This window comes from Mauremys reevesii, linkage group 16 (assembly GCF_016161935.1).
Source record: "Mauremys reevesii isolate NIE-2019 linkage group 16, ASM1616193v1, whole genome shotgun sequence".
Lineage (NCBI taxonomy): Eukaryota > Metazoa > Chordata > Testudines > Geoemydidae > Mauremys > Mauremys reevesii.
The window spans coordinates 24302561-24314631 of record NC_052638.1 but is presented as its reverse complement, the minus strand read 5'-3'; the positions used below and the strand labels follow the sequence as shown (position 1 = coordinate 24314631).

General features: G+C 38.9%; 1 long non-coding RNA gene across 5 annotated transcripts in view; it reads left to right on the top strand.

Moving 5' to 3' along the window:
• The window catches only part of LOC120384534, a 128952-nt gene that overhangs the window by 7994 nt on the left and 108887 nt on the right, over positions 1-12071 (top strand). For all 5 annotated transcript variants that reach the window (XR_005588936.1, XR_005588937.1, XR_005588939.1 and 2 more), the window contains exon 3: positions 944-1121. This is a non-coding gene — a long non-coding RNA (uncharacterized LOC120384534). The remainder of the gene's footprint in view (positions 1-943; positions 1122-12071) is intronic.

The window sequence follows — 12071 nt, the reverse complement described above, 5'->3', positions numbered from 1 at the left end:
AAAATGGTAGAAGATTTCATAGTAGAAGATTATATATTTCTAGTTCTGCTGTGAGTAGAGCAAGAGAGCTTTTGAGATGATTTTAAATGGAACTGTTAATACCAATTGTGACTTTGAGTGCTGCTTCTTATCTCACAATTTGTTTAAAACCAAACCAGAATTTCCTGTGGGAAACAGAAAGTGGACTCAAAAGCATTAGGTGTAGACTCTATCCTGCATGTGATATCTGCTGAATGCAGGAGAAGGGGGTTACAGCTCCCATATTCTGTGGGCTGGTCTGTGCCACTGCTGGCCCTAACCGCAGTCTCAGCTCCAGCCCCAGAGTGAGTTAGAGCAATCAAGAGATCTGAGGGTCAGTGGACTCTACCCTGCCCTGTCCACATTTCTGACATGGCCCCTTCAGGGGTGGAGGTTGGCATAAGAGCCAATTCTGCTGGCGCTATACCAAATGAAAGCGCCTCTCACTGGGGGAGTTCTCAGTTGACCAGTTACAGCTATAATTTGGAACACCTATGTGGCAAAAAAGCTAGCTCAAACCTAAGGATCTGGGGTGAAATCTTTGCGCCACTGAAGTCAGCGAGAGTTTTGCCACTGACTTCAGTGGAGCTAGGATTTCACCCTGGCCAATAGAATCCACAGTTTCCTTACTTTTGCATTAGTTTAATTCAAAGCTGGCTATGTGTGTTTGTGTGCACGCATACGTGTTGGGGGAACAGACCCGTCTTGCAGAAGAAAGAATCAAGAGGCATGACAGGGAAATCTTTATTGCTGACTTGGTCTTGGGGCATCTCCACAGAGAGCAGGAACAACATATTGTGGGACAATACATGACCTAGCATGGGCAGTGTATAGGGACTCATGCATTATGAAGCATATTGGAGTATACAGCAATGATACAAAACTTCCGCTAAGGGTGTTTTTTCTTTTTCTTTTCTTCATTCAGTGGAAATTCAGAAGTGTCCTCAGCGTTCTCAAGAGGAATTAGCTGTGTGTAGTGCAAATGTTATATCTGGTGCAGACTGATCCCAGTTGTTATGTTTGCCATTGACGCATGCCCTAATGACTGCCTTCAATGTGTGTTTTACACGTACAGGAGAATTCGTTTGGAATGATAAGCTGTGGTAAGTCTGGGATCACAGCCAAGTTTCTGAGTTATATATCTGAAATATTTCACATACAAAAGGGGATCCCCTAAAAAGGGTTAGAAGCCCTGGGTTTCTATATCTGTCTAGTATTCCTGTTACTAATTTGGTTGCTTACTATTTGTATAGTTTCACAGAATTCTCTTCCTGTGGTAAATCAATTAACACAGACTAAAATATGTTAATTTCTGGTGCAAAGGAGAACTCTATTGCATTTTATGTCCTAAAATAATTCCTGAAACCTGATGGTTTGGATTTACAGAACATTGAAATCTAGCACACGAAGCATGATTTAACATTACTTGTTAATATCTATAATAAGTATAGGCCAAAACAGTTTTCAGCCTGTGGACCCCTGAGGGTCTGCATACTATGCCTAAGGTTTCCAAAGGGGTCTGCTCCTCCAGTCAAAATGTTTTACGGGTCCACGAATGAAAAAAGGTTGAAAACCACCAGCCCAGAATACACAAGACTGAGGTAAGTTTCCTGCTCAGAATGACTATGATGGTAATCTAAAATAGTTCCTTGTAGTCAAGTAAAAATTACACATACTTCTGGGCCTCAATACATTAGATTGCCTTATATTTAATGCACAAACTATCTGCGGCAAGAAATAAGATGCTGGTTGAGATGTGCTAATGTATCTTCCACAGCTGGGTCCATTTCAAGATAACCAATGGGTACTGTCAAATATTTAGTCTTCAGAATATCATACATTGTGGCTAAAATGTCAACTTCAACTTGCATATGTTGGTATTCTAGAACAGCTCAATATGTATTTTGTTCTTCGTTGCAAATGGCTGAGGAAAGAAACTCCTGCCGTCAAAGATTCACTAGGCTACGCCTCCACTATGGTCAGAGCTGGGCATTAGCCATCAAAGATTTCCTTGTATACATAGTTAACCGTGACTCCTCTGTGTGGGGTCAAACAGTCCTAGAGTCCATTTCACAAATGAAACACTCTTCCAGTGCTGAATACCGTGTTTCTATGAAGGTGCAGTTGATGTACTGTAGTCAACTGTTCTCATTGGGCCAAATCTTGAGGCACTTTTTCAGTTTTCCTCAGGTAAATTCCCATTGACTAGTGTAATGCTTGTGCATTGACTTCAGTGACAGTTTGCCTGAATAAGGACTCAGTTAAAGCTGAGTAAGTACCTCAGGATTTGGTTAATCAGCATTTTAATTACAATAAAGAGTCCTGTGGCACCTTTATAGACTAACAGATGTGTTGGAGCATTAGCTTTTGTGGGTGAATACCCGCTTCATCAGACGCATGTAATGGAAATTTCCAGAGGCAGGTATAAATATGCAGGTGAGAATCAGTCTGGAGATAACGAGGTTAGTTCAATCAGGGAGGATGAGGCCCTCTTCTAGCAGTTGAGGTGTGAATACCAAGGGAGGAGAAACTGCTTTTGTAGTTGGCTAGCCATTCACAGTCTTTGTTTAATTCTGAGCTGATGGTGTCAAATTTGCAAATGAACTGAAGCTCACCAGTTTCTCTTTGAAGTCTGGTCCTGAAGTTTTTTTGCTGTAGGATGGCTACGTTAAAGTCTGCTATTGTGTGGCCAGGAAGGTTAAAGTGTTCTACAGGTTTTTGTATATTGCCATTCCTAATATCTGACTTGTGTCCATTTATTCTTTTACATAGGGACTGTCCAGTTTGGCTGATGTACATAGCAGAGGGGCATTGCTGGCACATGATGGTGTATATAATTACAAAAAGAACAGGAGTACTTGTGGCACCTTTGAGACTAACAAATGTATTTTGTGGATACAGACTAACATGGCTGCTACTCTGAAACCTATATAATTACAGTTAGCTCTAAATGGACATGGGCAAGCAGTGAGATGTATGCGGTAATATGAATGAAGTGAGAATGGAAGCTGAAAATAAAGGGATGGCTAAGAGAAAACAGGATTTAAAGTTATGAAGGCATTCTAGCATTCAGTTTTTCCAGATGAACCAAATGTCTTTTCTAGTGATTGCAGTTAATGGGTCCACTTTTCAAACATATATATCAATAAATCTCCAATTACTTACCACGCTCGGTGATTGCCATGCCTGTATCATTGAATTGAATGCAAGGTAGTTGATTAAACTGGATGGTTTCCTGATAGCCAGAGTCTATATTCCAGGAACGAAGACTTTTGACCACTTTAAGACAAGATTAGTCTTTACTATCTGCTTGAAGACTTCTTGTAAATGTTTTTAAGCACTGAGTCAAAGTTTGTGAATCTTCTGTAATGCTAACAGGTGCAGTAATTAACCCTGACAAATCAGTATTATTTGTGTAGCCATTTACTTCTGCGCAAACTGAACCAGATACTCAGCTAATGCAAACAGCATAGCTCCACTGAATGTGTCACGAGTACAAAGGGGATGTACAATGCTAGCAAATCAGAATGGTAAACACCATCTTAGGCTCATATAGACATTGTTAGATTAACAGATACAAACATCAGAAGTGTTATATAAATAGATATGTATGTATGAGTTACTTGTAGGTAAGTGGATGTGAGATGAAAGGAGTGTAAGTAGTTCTTATTGATCCTAAACTGATGTAATGTACATGTTGAGAGGGATAGGAGATGTAAATTACAATAACCTGGAGTACCTCTAAACATAAGCTTTCTTAGCCTGGTCTCTGAATTTGGCCCTTTGTACGTGTGTGCGCGCACACACACCACAAGTGTTCGGTGTGTGTTAGCAGTTTCTTGAGAATAACAACAGCTTCAAGAATCCTTCTTTTATAGTAAGTTTTCCATAGCTTGTGTTTCTGGGAAATTTTCTCCCAAGGCAAATATTTTTGCTATGTGAATTTGAGTTCGGGATTCATGTAGAGAATGTTATGTAGAGAATTTTATTCTCCTCTAAGATCTGCAGAGAAGAGCTCTGATAGTCTCTTTTTCTGATATGCCAAGACCGCCATTGGCACTAGTACTATAGGTAATATTTAGAGGATTTGAGGACTGTCGCTGAGCACTGTATAGTTGGGCTCATAAGGCAAGATTCTCTGTCCTGCTCCAGATGCTCCATTTCCTGCATAAAGAGAAAGAAATCTGGCCCTATCCCACCTGACTTGAGAACCTTTGCCAATGGCAAAGGTTAGAACAGCCTACAGGCACCTCAAATCTGCAATGGGCCTGGGCCAGGGCCTAAGAGAATCAAGGAGCTGTAATGGATTGTCTGATGGCCCCACTACCCTTTGCTCTGTGAATCAAAGAATTTGGCCCATAGTAACTAATAGAACACTGGTTTACAGAGGGAGGCTATGAAAAATTCTCAGTGAAAATAATTTAAAACATTTTCCTAGAACATGAGGCATAATCAGAATACATGCTGTGTGGTGTGGTATCAAGATTTTGCTGCTACTCATTTGGATTAATTTGTATAAGGTACCTGTCTCAAACTCATGCCAATAAAACTGTTATACCATTTTATACTACATGGCACGATTATGTATCCTCTCTATATTTTATGAAGTAACAGTAGCTGGTTCATAGTTAAGGATGAAGTTAGCTTCCCATTATAATCAATGATTTCAAAATCCTCACCCCAACATTCCCCCCAGACAAACCATTTACTTTGAAATTGTACATGCTGAATCTCATCCATCCCAGAGTAGAATTTTTCTGGTATGTTTGGAAAAGTTCAAAAATTTGAAGGCCAAGGGGGCAGATCCTTGGGTATGATTAAGAGTTAAGGATGACAGTGTGTTTCGGTGGAATACAGCTATCCCCACAATATTATATTTTCTATACCAAAATTCTATACCTTGAAAAAAATCCAACATTTTAAAAGTCTAGAAATGTACAGTTGTGGGAGCTATCTAATTCCCTATTGTCACATAATTATTCAGCAATTACTGTCATTCTACCAGATTTATACAACCTACCCCACCATAACTTCCTCCCCTAAAATTTGCAAAAAGTCTATGTAAAGGCCGAAATAACAAATCAATAGGAAATGTCACTTTTTATTAAAAAAAAATCCATCTCCAATATAATCTAACACTAATATATATTATTAATTACAAAAAACTACATACGTTAGTTCCTACACAGCATAGTTGACAAGATGCAACCTTAACTATGGCTTGGCTGTTGTGCCCCTATGTTTACAGTTTGAAGGTCTACATACAGATATACAGACAGATAATAACATGTATTCCTAAAATATTTCATAGCACCAAATAAATTAGTCAGCCCAATTCTATTTATAAAAACATTCTTTAACTTTACTACCAAATCAGAATGTGAGAACTTCTAGAACTCTACCATAAATCAATGTACATTGGGGTCTATTTTCCTTTCAAAATCTCTACTGCCCCTTTTAATAAAGAATATATACAATCAGTAGTATACATTCAACAACATATTTCCATTTCTGAAGAAAATATCTGGAAAAGTATTGGACCAAATGCTTAGGTCCTTTCTCAGGTTTTATTCCATCTCTACTGAGGTAAATTCTTGATGCTTTCCATGTGAGTTTGTCTGGATAAAATGTGAGTAAGGACCCCAAGATTTGCCTAATTGTGTGTAAATTCCAGAAGCGGATTGTGCACTTTATTTTTTGCATGGGCAGGTAGGGTGCTTCCTATTCTAAATATTAATATTTATTTCCCCTCCCCAGAAATTCACCCTCTCTTAAGCCTTGCATGGATATGCACATGCACACCTGTGCTTGAATTCTAAAAAAGTAGTGCTGGAACTCAGTTTTGACAAGAATACCTTATAACAATAAAATAAATTTTTATTGCATACCTGAAAGATGCTATGTATATCATATTCTTCATTGTCTATGAAAATATATCCCAAATATTATGGTATTGGTTTGCTGGCTATGCTGTCCCTTCAGGTAACTGTTTCCATGATTTCATGTCATCTGCTGATCGATGTCTGTTGCATGATACAGGATTTTCTGAAAAAAAGACTCTTACAAAAATCTCAATATTTTTAGCATTAGTTTACGTTAAAATTATCAGAAGTGCCAGAACGCCATTTGACTCAAAAAGAAAATGTTGGAACAGCTTTCGAAATGATTGGAGCACTGACACATGCGCACACAATAATGTCACTTTCTTCAAAAAATGCATGCGGAATCTGTACCACAAGTTGCAAATAATATCATGGAACAACCATTGTGTGTCAACATAATGCTATGTTGCACACTATCTGCTTTCCTCCTTCATTACTTAATCTTCACTGTTCATTAGATATAAGTAGACAAAAATGAACCATCACACTTTTCAGTAGTGACCTTCAGGTGGCAGCAGCATTACATTCAACTCTGCCTTACACCAAGTCCATTAAAAATGAAAGTAAAATTTGCAATAAATCAAAATAATACTGATTGTTATAATTTTATTACCAGAGCATTAAGTCAATAAAACTTATCTGAAATGTCATTTGCATTGTATACAATTTTTACTAGTTATCAAGTATGTTTTAAAAGCATGTTTAAAACAACCAAATAAAGAAATCAGTGATAAATTGTTGGAAAGCTTGGACTTGTCTAATGATGTAGTAAAACTAAAGTCTGTTTTGATCTCTCATATTGTAAAAGACTGTTTCTGAGAGCATTTGATAGTACAATAATGTCTTGTGTCTTGACTAACAGTATTTAATGTCCTAATGTCTGATTAAGTATTTTCCTGCAAGCTGTTAGGCCTTTTTTCATTCATGATTTTATGTAGGAAGGTCCTCTAATTATATGACATCCTTTCAGTGAAGGAGAATGTATTTGTTTCTTTTAATAATGAGGAATAATGAAACTTATTTATGCTGGAAGTCAGAGAAATTTATTGGAGAATTACCACACAAGAAACATGAAAATTAAAAAACCAAACTTAAATAGCATATTGGTTACTAGGAAGCTTGCAGGTAATGAAACAGTTATATTAAACCCAGTATACTGTATGATGTAATATTGCTTATGTCAATTTTCAGAAAAAAAACTATGCATTTCTATAACTATAAGGTTACCACATTATTATTAGGTTACTTTAGATGGAAGAAACTACAAAAAAAAAGTTTTTTTAAAGCATTTTTTTGCAAAGTTTTTTACAGTTTCTTGTTGATATGTCAGTTACAATGTGCTGTGAGACTCCAGAACTAATTGTCAGTAGTGTTACATTGTCAGTCATGTATTGCTGTTCAGCAAGACTGGCACATATTTGGATCAGAGGTCAAAAGTTTTATTGGTTAAAACAATTTAACAGTATTTGAGAAACAGCATATTAAAAATAGTTTCATGTACAAATATGAAAAAAATAATTACTGACATGACTGTGATGTATTTTGCTGCAAATCAGTTTCAGTGCTTAGGGGTTTTTAGACTCCCAACAGGATTTTTTTTTTTAAATAACAAGAAATAATTTAAAAACTTGTCAAAATTATAGTTGATGTACATTTAATTAGAAATGAGCCACTATTAATCAGTTTCTTCTGATGTCATGTTTTGTTTTCTCAACATCAAGGGCTTCTCTTTCTTACTGAGTGGGGAGCCTTGCAGCCATATGGTCCATTATTTTCCTTTCCCATGCTTTTCCATTATAAGTAGGCTTTCCTGCAACTCCTCCAGTAGAAGCCATTGCATTCCCCTGAGATTATCAATATTATAAATGGTAAGCTGGGTCTGAATGAATGCTTCCCTGACAGCTAGCTGGGAGGGGAAGAGACTGTGGGAGTGTTTATGTAAATACTGTTTGCTCCTGCTCTATTTATATATTCATCATTTACAGCTGTGTCAAAGGATCAACTTTGGCTGGTGTTGGGTACAAATGACCTTAGTACTGAAGAATCCTGTGGCACCTTATAGACTAACAGACGTTTTGCAGCATGAGCTTTCGTGGGTGAATACCCACTTCGTCGGATGCAAGAGTGGAAATTTCCAGGGGCAGGTAAATATAAGCAAGCAAGAAGCAAGCTAGAGATAATGAGGTTAGATCAATCAGGGAGGATGAGGCCCTCTTCTAGCAGTTGAGGTGTGAAAACCAAGGGAGGAGAAACTGGTTCTGTAGTTGGCAAGCCATTCACAGTCTTTGTTTAATCCTAAACTGATGGTGTCAAATTTGCAAATGAACTGAAGCTCAGCAGTTTCTCTTAGAAGTCTGGTCCTAAAGTTTTTTTTGCTGGAGGATGGCCACCTTAAGATCTGCTATTGTGTGGCCAGGGAGGTTGAAGTATTCTCCTACAGGTTTTTGTATATTGCCATTCCTAATATCTGACTTGTGTCCATTTATCCTTTTCCTTAGAGACTGTCCAGTTTGGCCGATGTACATAGCAGAAGGGCATTGCTGGCATATGATGGCATATATTACATTGGTGGATGTGCAGGTGAATGAACCGGTGATGGTGTGGCAGATCTGGTTAGGTCCTGTGATGGTGTCGCTGGTGTAGATATGTGGGCAGAGTTGGCATCGAGGTTTGTTGCATGGATTGGTTCCTGAGCTAGAGTTAGTATGGTGCGGTGTGCAGTTACTGGTGAGAATATGCTTCAGGTTGGCAGGTTGACTGTGGGCGAGGACTGGCCTGCCACCCAAGGCCTGTGAAAGTGTGGGATCATTGTCCAGGATGGGTTGTAGATCCCTGATGATGCGTTGGAGGGGCTTTAGCTGGGGACTGTATGTGATGGCCAGTGGAGTCCTGTTGGTTTCTTTCTTGGGTTTGTCTTGCAGTAGGAGGCTTCTGGGTACATCAGTTTAGGATTAAACAAAGACTGTGAATGGCTTGCCAACCACAGAACCAGTTTCTCCTCCCTTGGTTTTCACACCTCAACTGCTAGAACAGGGCCTCATCCTCCCTGATGGATCCAACCTCGTTATCTCTAGCTTGCTTCTTGCTTGCTTATATTTACCTGCCCCTGGAAATTTCCACTCTTGCATCTGACGAAGTGGGTATTCACCCACGAAAGCTCATGCTGCAAAACGTCTGTTAGTCTATAAGGTGCCACAGGATTCTTTGCTGCTTTTACAGAACCAGACTAACACGGCTACCTCTCTGATACTTAGTACTGAATGCAGGGGTAGTGAAATATGGTTACCAATGTTGTAATTATTGTAGGAATACAGGAAAGCAGGACTGTGCTTAACCAGTCCCAAATGGGGGGAGGGGGGCACCTTCAGTGTAAAGAACCTCATTAAGCAGGGGCTCGAATGTCAGAGCCCTGTGAAAGTAAAAGGAGTGGGGACAGGAGTCCTGGTCAAAAGGTTGTACAACTCCCCCCCCACCCCCCCCGCTGGTTCTCTCTAGACTGGCTTAACCTACTTGTTCTTCCGCACTGTTCAAAGAATAGAGATAAATAGGTTTAATTGGGAGTCTCTTTTGTTACTTTAATTGCTCAATCAGAGCTGAAACCAGTTGTGGTAGGACTGTGTTTCTGCCCTTCCTGCTAAGAGCTAAAATCACTGAGAGACTTATGTGAAGAGGTCACAGCAGAGAGGGAGAAGGTGAATGACAGCTGGCAAATGAGTGGCCAGCAGGGCGGCGGTGGAGAGGTGTGATGATCAGCCAGCAGGGCAGCTGGTGGAGGGGTGCAGCGAGAGCGGTGAGCAGCTGGCCGGTGAGCGGCCAGCGGAGTGAGTAAGATGTCTCTTTACCCCTCACCCAGAGCAGGAGGTGAACTCTGCAGATGCACTGATCAAGGACAGAAACTGTGAGTGGGGTGCAGAGAAGGGTCGGGCATGTGAAAGGAACTTTTGGGTTGCTGGACTTAAGAACCTGAGGGGAAAAGGGCACTTCCCAACCTACTTGGGAGTGGGTCTTTTACTCATGGTGTGTGTTTTATGAACCCTGTTTGCGGTGTTTTCCCAAATTAACTCAGAGTTACTTCCCTCCTTTTATTAGAAGTTTATTTTCTACACTTAGACTCTTTGCTTGTGAGTGGGAAAGTATTGCCTCTCAGAGGCACCCAGGGGTGGTGTTTAATTTCCTCAGGTTACTGGGTGGAGACTTGAGCCGGTTCTGTGTTGTATTGATGGAAAGAAATGCCTAGATATTGAACCCAGCCCTGGTTGTTGCTTGCTGCACCTAGCAGAAGGGTTACATTAATGATTAATTATTGTCAACTACTACAGGTTAAGCAAAGTTTCTTTTTATTTTTGAATTGTGTGTCTAATAAAGCATGTTTGCCAATAGGGCCAAATCCTTAACCCATTGAAGTCAATGGGACTATTGCCTATGACTTCAGTGGGACCTGGATTTGAGGCACAATAACCTGTGATCTTTATTTTAGTACCTCCCTTTGTCACTCATTCTTGTGCTATATCTAATCTAGGGCCTTTAAATTGTAGGTGCCATGCCACCTAAGCTACCATGGCCCAAATGGGAAGGACAACGTGAGACAAAAAAACAAAATGAGTGACACAAAATTATTATTAATGTAGGAAATATAAAATGATGTGGGATTTCTTCCTCCCTTCCTTCCTGTAATCTGTTTTATGATGTAAACATGTAACTTGGGGATTAAAATGAGTTATGTGAGGTACATTAGACAGGGGTGGAGAATCTCCATCACCACTCAGAGTCGAGCCCCTAGATTTTCAGCATTTCAAGGCAGAGATGTGTCTTCTGTTTGTCTGTAGAGCACTGCACACATATCATATGGCAGAAATAAAAAATAATAGTCATACTTGGAGCTATTTATAAATATACAAGACTAAAATAAGCTGGGTGCACTCTACTCCAACAGGAGATTAAGCCCCTTGTAGGAGTCACTCAGCATTACAGCTGAGCAAATAATTGTTTGGGGTTTTTTGGTTCAGGGGCTGAATTAAACAATTTGGAAAATCAATTAATCTGGTGTCTGATAAAGTTGGCTTTATTATTTAGTGGAAAGAATAAAGCTGAAATCTGTATTGGTATTACTGAATTCTTCTGGGGAGAATGTTCAGTAAAACTATTCTGCAACAATAACAATATTATTTAGGACGTTAAGAAAATTATTTAAAAATGGACAAAACTTTAAGTACTGTATCTCCATGATCTGGTATTTGGACATATTATTCAAAAACAAATGATCATTGCATAGTTATGCTTGGCACAGAGGTTCATACTGTCAAGAAAACACTCTTGACCTTGACAGGTAGTTTCAATTCCATTGAAATCAATTGCCAGTACAAGTCAGATGATGTTCTTATGGCTGCCTAGTGTGTACTTCCTAGTCCTCCTGACGTTATTGTTCTGTTCCAAGTCATTCTTCAATCTTTTAGCAGCTGAAAAGGACCTGAATACTGCAGCTTTTCAGAAAATAAGCACTAAGGTTTACTGCTGTGTGCTTTGAAACCCTCTACTCTTCTCCCAAGTCTTTGTTTACAAGCTTAGCAAAGCATTTATTTTTTGTTAACAAAATACCTGATTGTTGTTAGATTAGCTAAAACTTGTACTGTTGCTATTAAGATACAGTGTGACTTCTATCACTGCAATTCAACAGGTCAATAGTTCAGATTAGCCTGATGATAGAGAAGTTGCTGATAGAACTCAGCAAATCAATTTTTATCTTGTGAGAAGAAGTTTTCACTGTATGGAACATAATTGGTACAATTATGTATTTTCAATGGATTATGTGATATTCCAAGGTAAGGGGAAAAGCAACTAATGTAAAGATTTATCCTGTATTTTCTAATCTCTACATATATATTTTTGTTATGGTTTGGATAGCATTGGAATGGATATGGCAAAAATTATATGAATCTATCAACCAAATATCTTCCACAAAAGACTAAAATCACAAAAACCTGGTGATATTACAGTTTCAGTCTGGGCCTCTAGGACTTCCTTAGTGTAATATGTTTCTAAGAATGTTACTAAGTAACTTGTAATTTTTTTTAGTCTTCTAAACAAGTCTGTAATTGCCCATATTTGCTCCACATCAAGTGTGTGCATTAAAAATTACAAAGTCATATTGAGCTCGGAATGCTAGAAAAGGCA